At 34.8% G+C, this 12,721-nt stretch overlaps 1 long non-coding RNA gene across 1 annotated transcript in view; it reads left to right on the top strand.

Moving 5' to 3' along the window:
- LOC135322585 (uncharacterized) overlaps window positions 1-12,721 on the top strand; it is a 315,967-nt gene that overhangs the window by 37,554 nt on the left and 265,692 nt on the right. Inside the window, exon 2 of the long non-coding RNA XR_010383240.1 lies at window positions 9,348-9,484. This is a non-coding gene — a long non-coding RNA (uncharacterized LOC135322585). The remainder of the gene's footprint in view (window positions 1-9,347; window positions 9,485-12,721) is intronic.

The following is a 12,721-nucleotide window of genomic DNA, read 5'->3' as shown; positions in this document are numbered from 1 at the left end:
TAAAGGACAGAAATAGACTCACAGACAGAGAATACAGACTTGTGGTTACCAGGGGGGTGGAGGGTGGGAAGGGATAGACTGGGATTTCAAAATTGTAGAATAGACTACACTGTATAGCACAGGGAAATATACACAAAATGTTATGATAACTCACAGAGAAAAAAATGTGACAATGAGTGTGTATATGTCCATGAATAACTGAAAAATTGTGCTGAACACTGGAATTTGACACAACATTGTAAAATGATTATAAATCAATAAAAAATGTTAAAAAAAAAAACTCTTATTGTCAACTCTGTAGCAAAGGTTCAGAATATTAAGAATAGGTAAAGACTTTGCCATGATTGTTGCTAGAGAATTCGTAAGTTGAGAGGTAAATTTTAATTTTTCAAAAGTCTGATTCCTTGAAATCTGGTCTCCCAGAAAAGGCATTGGTCTTCTGCAGTGCCCTGTGGTAAGTGACCATAGATTAATGCCCAAGGGGATGAATCCTGGCCAACCACAGGGCTTGAACCCTTTTTCCTTCTCATACTAGTAGAGGGGCTGGTGCTGCTCTCAACTCTGAATACTAATCTTGCAGGGTGGGGTGAAAGTCAGTGTTCTGCATTACTACATTGCCAATTGAACCTTGAGGATCACTAAGACTGTCTAATGACACTGTTCATCTATAGATATGATGGTCCCTTTAGTAACTGTTGGTGGAAATACTTAAAATTAATATGAAAGACTTTCATCCCTGGCTGTCCTTCTGACTCAATAACTACATGTCCACAAGCTTATTTTTAATGCAGAGCTGAAATTAAATCAATATCCACAATCTATCATTAATATGGGTGCAGACTCTGAAATGCACATGCCACATTTTGCCAGATCATTTCTTCTGTTGTTGGTTATGGCTTTTCTGAGGCTTCAAATCATTGAATGCATGAGCCCAGGTGACATTTCACAATATGTGTTTATGAAAAGGCAATAAACATTTGTATGGGTGTCTTCTTTTGTTACTACTCTAGTAGGTTTTGTGGGTTAAACAGTAGGTTACATAATTTGCTCTCATTCTTAGTCACCTTACCTTCACTCATCTAATTACCTGATATTAGGGACTTAAATATGTATTCTTATGTTTTCAGATAGGCCTTTCCTCCATGGATTACGTCCTTGATCTATTTGTGCTTACCTAGATATTGACAAGATTCTATTCCAAAATGAGTGGCAGCTATAAATTTAATGTCTTTTCCTGTTTATTTTTTTCTTTCTAAAATAAAACCCTATGATATATTATAAGTGTGGACATTTCATCACTACCTATCTGTGCATTCTCCTTCATCTCTTACGATTATAATTTTTGTATAAAATATTTAGCGATTTTGATTATTTTTTTGTGAAACTAAAGCCTTTATGGAGAGAGATATAGGCATTGCTGGAAGAATAGCCTTATCTCCATTAGAGGTTAGTATAATTCAAGTTCTGTAAATCAGTTAATCCCTATTTACAGTCAAACTAAGTTGTTTGCTTTAAATTGCAAAATTAATACAGATGGAATGAGGTTACATTTCCAATGAAGAAATAAATAATTTAAAAGCACTTGATAAAGACAGAATCAATTATTTGTGGTTATTTTAAAATAAGTAATGAAATAAGATTACATCTCTCCAAAAAAGACAAGACTTCTGAACTTCATTAGCAACTGAGCTTTCAGTCAATGCTCTTCCTTTGGGACTAGCTTAAGGTATCTGAGTTATATGGAAGGGTTGAAAAGCTTTGATTCACTTTTTAAAATGTGTTCTCACTCAGAAAATAAATGTCAGTAACATATAGTTATTTTGAAACAACCTACTGATTTTCACTTGAGAAATGGAGATTTTACTTGGATTGGATCTTTAAAAATGAATGAGTTAATGAATGAGATTGGAAAAATGTGAAAATCCAGTTGCTTTTGATACTACAAAAACATGAAAGACTGCATGAGTGCATCTAGAACTTCCCTAATTCAGGATAACCAGTGTATCAGTTCACTGTAACTTAACTAGTAACATTTTGAAACTGCAAGCAACAGTGTAGAACATGGCATTTTTTAAATTGCTAACAAAAATGAACAGACAACAGAAACTATGAATCCAGAGTGGGAGAAATCTCCATGAGAAATATTGTGCAACTTGATCCATCAATCTTGACTGTATACTGTCTTTGATAAGAAACAAGATGAAATAATATTATTTTAGAAACTAAATTACTTTTGAATGGTCTCTGCCCCAGGAAAAATATGTTAGGTCGATTACTTTAAGGAAAAGTAAAGAATCACAAAATTCTTTAGACATAATGATTAAAAGAACCATAGTAAGAAAGAGAAGGAAAAAACAGAAAGATAAAATACTCTTAAAATATCATTATGTACATCTTATACAATCAAGCTCTCCGATAACCAAATTTGTCTGTGTGTTAGTATTGATAAGACGACAGTGATGGAGTAGGGAATACTCCACAAGTAGGAGAAAGATTAAATTATGAGGTAATAAACTTGAATTAGAAATCTAGCCAAAGCAAATAAAAATAATCTCCCAGGGTTTGCCTTGAGATCAACACACTTTGTGGTCTGTACCTTGATACTTACTTCTGAACTTCTACTGGAGATAACAGTCAAGAGGCTGGTATGATTCAGAAGTGTAAAAGAAGAAATCTTGATGAAGTGTGCAGTGCTTACTGACAGTTACACAACACTTGTACTACGTGAGAGACTCAAAGTGAGATAAATTAAATCAGTCTTCTCAGCAGTCCTATGAGAGAGGTAACATCAGTGTCCCCTACCCTCCATTATTTTATACAAATGAGACAAGTACAGAGTGAAAGTTAGAAAATCTGTGTATCTTTTCCTTTGTTCATTGCTTTGTTTCTTCACAGATTTTCCATGTACTTGCTATAAGTAGATACTACTGTTGATAATGTAGCAAGCAAGAGGATAAAGGAGTGATAGAATTAATTATGAGCGTATTCAGTTCAAGTCTATGCTGCAAAGAAATTTGATGGCTTAACAGTTTTGCACAGTTCCTTATAAGGCTAAATTAATTAATTTTACATTTGTCCCTAAAGTAGGGTTATTTAATGTTCCACTTTTAATTCTGGTAGCAATTTTCCAGCATTTTCTAAATTCCCTCTACCACTTAAAAATGGCTGACTCTTAGTTCTTACGCTTAGATAAAACCATACATCATTGAAATGACCAATTCATGCTCTTTTGCTATCCAGCGACAATAGGGTCATCCAGTTTTGCTTAATTTTAGTTCAGCATAACAGATAACAGACTGCTCTGCTTTCCAGAATTGCACCTGTTTTATCAGCTTCTGCATCCAACTCTTGTAAATTCTATAGATGCTGCCTGTTTGATGTGTGGTTTTTAAATAAAAGAATGTAAAAATAGGGTTCTTAGAGATATTTAAATTTAAATACCTGTTCTCCATTTATCGGAATACTTAAATAAGCTAGTTACTCTTACATTTTAATAAGTTATAATGAGTGGAAATGTAAATTGAATATTTCAGAGGTCTAAAGGATAATTTAATACTTTAAAATGTTTAGATAATTTCAAAGCAAATTGACTAAATCAATAATTTAACTTCTTCAGAATCAAGGATGACATACAATTGCTCACAATTTCTTCCAGTACTTACTGTCCTTCTAATTTCCAGTTTCTGTCAGTTGTAACATTGCTCTTATACTCTTGACAACCATTTAAATTGTTTTGTAAAAATAATTACATTTTCTCTCTTTTGTCTGTGTTGATTCTAAAAAATTAAAAAGAAGCAATAAGTAGCATTTACTCTAATGTAATTAAACACCTATGATTTACATCGCAGAACTTCGAGTCATAATTGGACCTATAGAAAGAAACGTTAATTTATGTTACTAGCCTGAGTCATTTAAGGGGTGAGGTTACAAGAGTGAAGAATATGTCTTTTTAAATTTTATCAGTTATTCTGAATTATAGAAAATTTTAGTTTAATTGATATTTGCATCCTGATTTTCTTCCATAGACTGTTTCGGGGGTTTTATTTCTCCTAAAGTTTCTTTTTTAACTTTCTTTTCTTCCTTCTTTTTAAAAATAGTAAATACCTTTATCATAGACCTAAGATTACTCTTTCTCTTATATATATTACCAACAATATCTATTATCTACTATAATTGTGAGAATAGATTGATATAAGGTCATGAAACTGCTCTATAAATTTAAAAGTAGTATAGAAATATTAGTTAATAGTATTCATTTCTTTAACAGTCAGCCTTAATAATCCTTTGGCTCTTCACCTGGTTCTACTAAAGAGCCCAGGTATTTAGTCCAGCCTTTTCTCTCTTATATAAAATTAGCTTCATCCTCTGATCATTTGTTAGCCTTCTAATCACCATTCCAGTTTCAACTACTGCTTTCTTAAATTGCAACAATACGATCGCAGACATTTTTCAGGTGCAGAGACACTAAGTTTTTACTGAAAGAGAAAACCATGCTGTCTGTTCCTTTCCTAGTATATATTTTTTTATGTTCACTGGTTAGGTAATACATTTTTGGAAGTATTTGAAAAAATACTACTTAAGCTTCATTTGAAAAAATTATGAGTAGGTGAGGAGGAAGCAACAACATATGTAGATTTCGGAAACCAATGTTTAAATATGTGAACATTAACATAATTTCAGAGTTGCTTCATTTTTATTTTGCATTTTAATTACTTCATTTACATGCATCTGGAGTCGTGTTACTTTTAACATATTCTTGACTAGATTAGCTGATGGATATGATACTTATTTTACATGTAGAATTGAAGATTTTGGAGTATGTCCATTCCTGAATAAAGTATAGTTAACCTCAAATTGAAAAAAAATTCTGAATTATATCTTGTGAGTTCCCTATTTTCTCTAGAAAATTATAGCAAACATAGTTGAAACCTGATTTAGCAAAATATTAAAGCTAGAGTATTGTATTCCAAAAGCAATTAAATAGATTGTAAAACTGGGGGAAAAAAATCCAATATAACAGCATCTCATCTTACCTCTGAGGAGAGTGGCTCATATTTTTTGAATAGCAGATAGCCATGTTTTTAAAAAAGAAAAACAGTCCTCAGGGCATTGCCAGTAAGGATTTGTATATATACATATATCCAGTCTTGTAGCTGTCTGTTCCAGATGGTATTGCTATGAGACTGAGGTGGGCCACCCAGCCACATTGTACTAAGCATGAACGTGACAGAACATTTACTATGTTAAACCTCTATGATTTCAGGATTAATTTGTTTTTGCAAATTAATAGTTACAGCAGTAGTTCTAGGAATTAAGGGGGTGTCTAGTGAAGGAAAACAATTGAAGAACAAGGTCATTTCTCTTAAGAAGGCAAGATAATCCAAAAGTGAACTCATGCAGTAGAGTCATAACTTCATCCTAGAGATCACAAGGAGAAAAACAAACCACTTCCAACCTCCCCCAAATGATTTTAATAGGTGCTGGCTTTCTTATGATAACTGGGTGTGTTTTCATATCACTTTTTTTTTTTTACCTTTTTTATTGAGTTATAGTCATTTTACAATGTTGTGTCAAAGTCCAGTGTAGAGCACAATTTTTCAGTTATACATGAACATACATATGTTCATTGTCGTATTCTTTTTCGCTGTGAACTACCACAAGATCTTGTATACATTTCCCTATGCTATACAGTATAATCTTGTTTATCTGTTCTGCATATGCCTGTCAGTATCTACAAATTTCAAATCCTAGTCTGTCCCTTCCCATCCCCCTCCCCCTTGGCAACCACAAGTTCGTATTCTATATCTGTGTCTGTTTCTGTTTTGTATTTATGTTCTTTTTTTTTTTTTTTTTGATTCCACATATGAGTGATATCATATGGTATTTTTCTTTCTCTTTCTGGCTTACTTCACTTAGAATGACATTCTCCAGGGACATCCATGTTGCTGCAAATGGCATTATGTTGTCATTTTTATGGCTGAATAGTATTCCATTGTATAAATATACCACATCTTCTTTACCCAGTCATCTGTTGATGGACATTTAGGCTGTTTCCATGTCTTGGCTATTATAAATAGTGCTGCTATGAACATTGGGGTGCAAGTGTCTTTTTGAAGTAGGGTTCCTTGTGGAACCAGAAGCGGGATTCCTGGGTCATATGGTAAGTGTGTTCCTACTCTTTTGAGGAATCTCCATACTGTTTTCCACAGTGGCTGCATCAAGCTGCATTCCCACCAGCAGTGTAGGAGGGTTCCCTTTTCTCCACAGCCTCTCCAGCATCTGTCATTTGCAAACCACTTTCTTTTAATTTAGGTTTTTTAAATGTCAGGTACTACTTTAATCTTCATAAGAATATCCTGGAATGGTGTTATTCTAACTCTCCTTTGATGATTAAGAAACTGAGTCTTAAAGAGGTTAAGTAAATTACTCAAGGAAGCAGAGCTACTAAGTAGTGGAGTTGGGATTTGGACCCAGGTTCAAATCCAGAGTGGGGGCATGCAGCCTACCACACACACTGCCTCTCTAGGAGAAGTGAACCCAATAAGTAAAACTGGCATTTCTATGAACTGTAATCAGACACATTTCCATAGGACCACTGGGTACTTATACAGATACGCCTCTAGCGACTATTCCTCCGCATTCAATTAAGCTATACTTCTGACAAAATAAATCTTTAAAATAATATCTTAAATGTTAACAGTGGAGAGGGTTGAATGTCATGCTCTAACTTTAATAACTTTTCTGAGTTTTTGACTTTAATACACATCAGCAGCAGGTAAAAATAATAACAAACTTCCTCAAACAGTTCACCTCTACTGAAAACCCTTTTAATAGTTTACCTATCTCCTTAGAATAAGATCCAAACTCCCTGATCACTGCTTACAGAATTTAACATGGTCTATTGCCTGCTTCTGTCTTCGTCCTTTTTTTATTGTTATTAAAACCTATTCACTCTCTGCATTCCAAGTACACATACCAAGAACACTTACCTTCTTCTTTGTTTCTGGAACAGACCAGTTCTGTTCCACCTAAGGGTCTTTGCACCTGCTGTTTGCTCTGCCTGGAACCTTTCTTCCTGGCTTTTCAACCTTTTGGTTTCTTCTCATTATTTAGGTCTCAACTAAATTATCATCTCTTTAGAGAGACTTTTCCTGGCCAACTAATATGAAGGGGTCCACTCCCATAATACATGACCCTATTTTATGTCTTTCATTCTGCTATGAAATGATCTGATTTATTTCTTGACTTATTTATTTTTTTCTTTGTCTTGATGATTCATGTGTGTGTGTGATCACTGAATGTGAAATGTACTCCCTTAAATTTTTAAGTGTACAATACAGAATTATTAACTATAGGCACAGTGTTGTAAAACAGAACTCTAGATCATGCGTTTCTGAAACTTTATATCTGTTTAATAGTAACTCCCCATTTTCCCCTTGCCCCAGTCTCTGGAAGACACCATTCTACTCTCTGATTCTGTGTATTTGACTATTTTATATACCTCATCTAAGTGGTATCATGTAGTATTTGTTCTTCTTTGACTGGCTTATTTCACTTAGCAGATTCCTCAAGATTCACCCATATTTGTGCATACCACAGGATTACTTATTTATTCCTGGTCTCATCAAACAAGAACATGTGTTCTAGGAGAACAGTGATTTTTCAGTCTTTAGCATGCCACTGTGTCTCTACCACTCAGAATGGTACCTGGTGCCAATTAAATGTTGAATTCAATTAAATGTTATTGGGTAAGTGAAAGAATACTTCATGCTTTTTAAAAAGGAACTGAGAAGGAACTTTGAAAAATGAGTTAGTGCAGCAGTTAGGGGTTGAGCTTGGGAGCCCAGATTTGTGGGTTTGACACCTGCCATTAACTGTGTGTGACTTTGCACAAATTTCTCAAACCCTCTGTTCCTCAGTTTCCCCACTTGTATGATGGGAATAATGGGAGTAATAATAGTCCCTTCCTCAGAGGGTTGTTGTTTATATTTATAAGTATAATTTAGAATTGTGTCAGATACAGAAAAAACAATACATGTGTATCCGTTATATAAATAAACCACAGTCTAAGTTGTATTTCAAAAGCTTCAGGTTTGTTTCTTTGTTTTCAGTTGTTTCAGCTCACTGACTTCATTCTTCAAACAGTAAGAAATACAGAATTGGGTCAGACCATTGAATCAATCCATTTTCTATCAAAGTTCCTGAGTTTGGTGATAGGTGCACAGCTGCCATTTATTCAGGCCATTGTGGAGAGTGTGTGATGTACCAGGCAGGAGCTGGGTACAGTGGTGCATCCTGTCATCACTTCAGTAAAGAAATAGGCCATTAATTATTTATATAGTCAATCCACCTAACAACATTTGTTAAATAATTGGTATCCGCATATAATTTTGCTTGGGCAGATTTTTATTTGGTAAAACTGGAAGTAGCATTCTTTCCAGAATTACAGTGCACATTTTTATTCTTTGAAGGTTTTAAGCCTTTTCTCTGTGCATGACACTTTTCTAAGGTGTTTTGCACTAGAGGAATTTAAATTTGGCAGTTATCACAGACATGCTTGTCTAAAACTCTTGTCATCACATTTCAAGACCATGGAAATGTATGTTCAAAAACGGATCAAACATTTGACAAGAGCTGGACATCTCCAACTGAGTCAAAAGTAACCTCTTCCCAATTCTCCCTTGGTTATCTGATTCTATTGCATTTAAAAAAAAGTGATCCCAGGGATGACTCTGGGCAAAAATGTCGCCTTTAAATCCTCAGCCTGCCATTCAAAACTTTTCATATTATGTTCCCTCCATATCTTTTCATTCTTCTTCTGAATAGACTCTCCCTTGCATCTTGTTTTCAGTCTTCTTGACTTGTAAGCAGTCCTCCAAAAACTCCATTGTCATTTCTTTCCTGCAGGTCTTTGCCCCAGTGTAAACTTTATAGAAAATGAGTTTTACAAATTTCATTTAAATTATTCCTTAAAATATTCATGCCTGTGTTATTCAGACACCCTTGGTCGTTTGTTTCTTCATTCTTTACTCTTATATTTGTTTTTCAGATTTAATTACTTAAACAGTACTTTAAAGATAGTCGTCCGGTGAAGGGAAATGGAAAAAATAAAATACAGACTAGAGTCTGTGACACAGAGTCTCAAACTGATTATTGACAGTGTTTTCCCTCCCTGTATGCACTTGCCAGTCCATCCCATCAAGGAGTGAATTTGCTTTCCTTTTCCTTACACCTGGACTGGCTTTGTAGCTTGCTGTGATGAGTGGAATATGATGGGGGTAGCAAGCTCAGACACCTGAGCCCAGGCCTGAAGATGACTGACAGCTTCTGCTTCCTTTCTCTTAAAGAAAGCCTCTGTGTAAGAAGATGAAGGGCTGGCCGCCATGCCAGCCAAGAGGTAATGCGGAGAGATCACATGTGTGAGCTGGAGCAAGTGAGGCCCTCTAAGAATTTCCAGGCCCCCCCAGACATCAGCTAACTGCAGGTGAGTGAGTCCCTCCAGCCAGGGACATGTGAAGCCAAAGAACCTCTTGGTGAAGCTCAACCAACACACAATTGTGGTTTTAAACCACTACCTTTTAAGTTGTTTTATTTCTCAGCACTAGATAACTGAAAAAGTTTCTTAACTGCTTTATTATATGATTTAGGGGGAAAAAAGTTTTTCAGAGAGAAGATTGGAAGTAGCAGGCAGACAAGTTAGAGATTACCTGTGAATATATTTTATAAATATTACATTTTACTTTTACTACTACTGATTATTTTTCAAATTCCCTAATAGGTAGGTTGGAAATCCTGTAAATGCTACCCATTAAGCTAAACAACCTTGGTCAATTTACCTCTGTGCCTCCGTTCAATTGTCTTTAAATGGAAATAATGTTATCTACCCCATAGATCAGTCATAAAGATTAAATAAGTCAATGTTTGCCATTATGATTATTATTACTGTACTCCAGGGATAAGCTAATCTCAAAAATGCCTGACAAAAGAAAGTTTCCAAAAAATCGTTACTTCAAGTGGAGCTCTAGATTAGATATTCCTTTTATGTCTCAGTGCTGGAAAATAACTTTGTTTGCTTTCGCTAAAGAACCCTATATGGTTTCTCCCATATTTTTTCTTTTGATTTGCAGTTAAGGAGTTTCATGGTCAAATTTATATTTAACTGTTGCAAATGTGCAGAATCTTAAGGCCTGCTTATCCTGCTTATCTTTTGAAGCGGTTTGCCTCTCATAAAGAGCAAGAAATGTGAATGGTTGGATTTTAAATAGATTGTGGTTTTGAATCGGTCCAAATTGTTTCTTTTGCAAACAGTATGCAAATATGAGTTAAGAGTTAAAGTGTGTTTATGTAACATATGCAAATGAAACTTTTTGGTTTACTCAATATAATTTTGTAAGATGTTATATGCAGTTTTCTCATTAAACTCATATTGCTACTTATATCCCTAAAGATGTCTTTCTAATGTCATTACTAGGTAAAATATGTTCTTTAAATATATTTGATGTGCATTTTAATCAAGTAATAAATGAAAGCCATAATATTGTTTTTTACGATATCTTTGTTACTTAATTTCCATAAGAAATATATTCAGTCTCACTCAATTTGACATTTCATTATATATTATATTGTATTATGCTTCAAATTCTTTAATGAATTGAACTAGACTTGCCAAAATTTTAACTGGTGTCCAATACATGATAGATTGACTATTTGCATTGTCCTAGGGAGTACTTACCTAGAATCCTCTCAAGGGATTTTAACAGCTACAAAAAAGCAACTGTCTAAGGGAGATAATCAATTTTTAATGTTAAAAAAGACAAATATCTGTATTTAGCATGTGCAAGGAGGATTTAGATAACTTTATTTGCACAAATTATTTTGTGTTAACTACAATTGCTTAAGGATGAGCAAATTAAACTTTTATGAGCAAATTAAACTTCAAAATCAGTAAGCAACTTGTCCAGGATCACATAGTCAGGAAGCAGCAGGACTGGAAAACCCAGTCAGTTTACCTTCCTCCAAACCCTGTGTTCTTTCTACTGCAAACTACTTGCACGTAAAGCTCTTATCCAGAGTTGAAGGTTCTGCAGCTAGCTCCGAACAATGTCGCATTCTGGGTAAGTCATGACTACCTCGGATTCTGTTTCCTGAAATATCTTGTTCCCTGCTTTTGCATTATCCATTCTACATCCCTACATGTAAAATGGGAGTGGGGTAGGCCGGCCAGGTGATATTTAGGCTCTCTTCATTCGTGTATCGGCACGTCGCCTCTCCTGGGTCATGAGTCCTCACCGTTAGTCCAGCCACATTTGTGAGGTTGCTGGTGATGAAGTTTTCTCTTTTAAGGTCTTTGTGTGTATGTGTTTCAGCAGAGAAAAGGAAAGAAAGAGAGGCCCTATGTGGTAAATTTGCCTTTTAATATCTGGATCCTATTTTTATCTCATGGAATACTGCACTAACATTTCCTCCTTTTGACTTCATTTCCTGTCTTAATTATTGATCTGTGAGTTAGTTGCTCTTGGAACTGATGCACTCAGCAGTTCTGGGGTAGTGGAAGGAGATGGTTGCTAGGCAACCTCACCTGTTTCAGATGGGTATTTGTTCTTACCTTTGAGAACTTTATTTATGGAGAATTTGAGGGGAAAATTACTTCTAATTCTTGCGTCTTAAGGGTTCATGAAATACAGAGATTTAGAACAAATGTACAAGGTTTTAAATAGGATTATCAGAAGAAGAAAAATTGGATAGAATAATTGTGTTTAATTAGCAGGTTTTAGGTGACCCCTTAAAAAAAAGTCCTTTAATACTGCTTTCCTTTTCTATTGCTCCATAACAAACACAAACACAGTGACTTAAATACAAGTACATTTATTATGTCAGAGTTTCCATGAATTAGAAGTCCAGGCATGGCTTAGCTGGTCTCTGCTCAGAGTCTCATGGGCTACAACCAAGGTGACAGCTGGGCCTGCAGCCTCAGTTAAGGCTCGGGGTCCTTGTCCAAGTTCCTGTGGTTTTTGACGGAAACCATCTCCTTGTAGCTACTGCACGCCCTGTGGTCTGCTTCTTCAAAGCCAACCACAGAAAAAATGAGGATCTCTGTAGCTTTCGATCTGTGAGCTAAGGGAAGTCGAAGCCCTCTTTCAAAGTGTCTGATTGGGTCTGGACTACACAGGGTGATCTTTTTGATTAACTAAATTCGCCTGATTGGGGATCTTAAGTATATCTGATACATCCCTTCATTTTTGCCATATAATGTAATATAATCACAGGACTGATATCTCTTCATATTCATGGGTCTCACACATACTTAAGGAAAAGAACTTAATTAAATGTGAGGGTCATTAGGGATTCTCTTAAAATTCTGCCTGCCACAGATATAATTTAATAATCAGATTAATATTTTATTAGGATCTTAAAATTTGGGCTGATTCTTTTATTTCTAATTTCTTCTAAACTTTTCAATTTTTATAATTATAAGTTTATAATTAAGTATGATTTTTTAACATTTTTTATTGATTTATAATCATTTTACTATGTTGTGTCAAATTCCAGTGTAGAGCACAATTTTTCAATTATACATGAACATATATATATTCATTGTCACATTCCTTTCTCTGTGAGCTACCATAAGATCTTGTATATATTTCCCTGTGCTATACAGTATAATCTTGTTTATCTATTCTACAATTTTGAAATCCCATCTATCTCTTCCCACCCCCCGCCC

Source organism: Camelus dromedarius, chromosome 12, assembly GCF_036321535.1.
Source record: "Camelus dromedarius isolate mCamDro1 chromosome 12, mCamDro1.pat, whole genome shotgun sequence".
Taxonomy (NCBI): Eukaryota; Metazoa; Chordata; class Mammalia; order Artiodactyla; family Camelidae; genus Camelus; species Camelus dromedarius.
The sequence above is the reverse complement of the archived record's forward strand: the minus strand, read 5'-3'. Positions and strand labels throughout refer to the sequence as shown.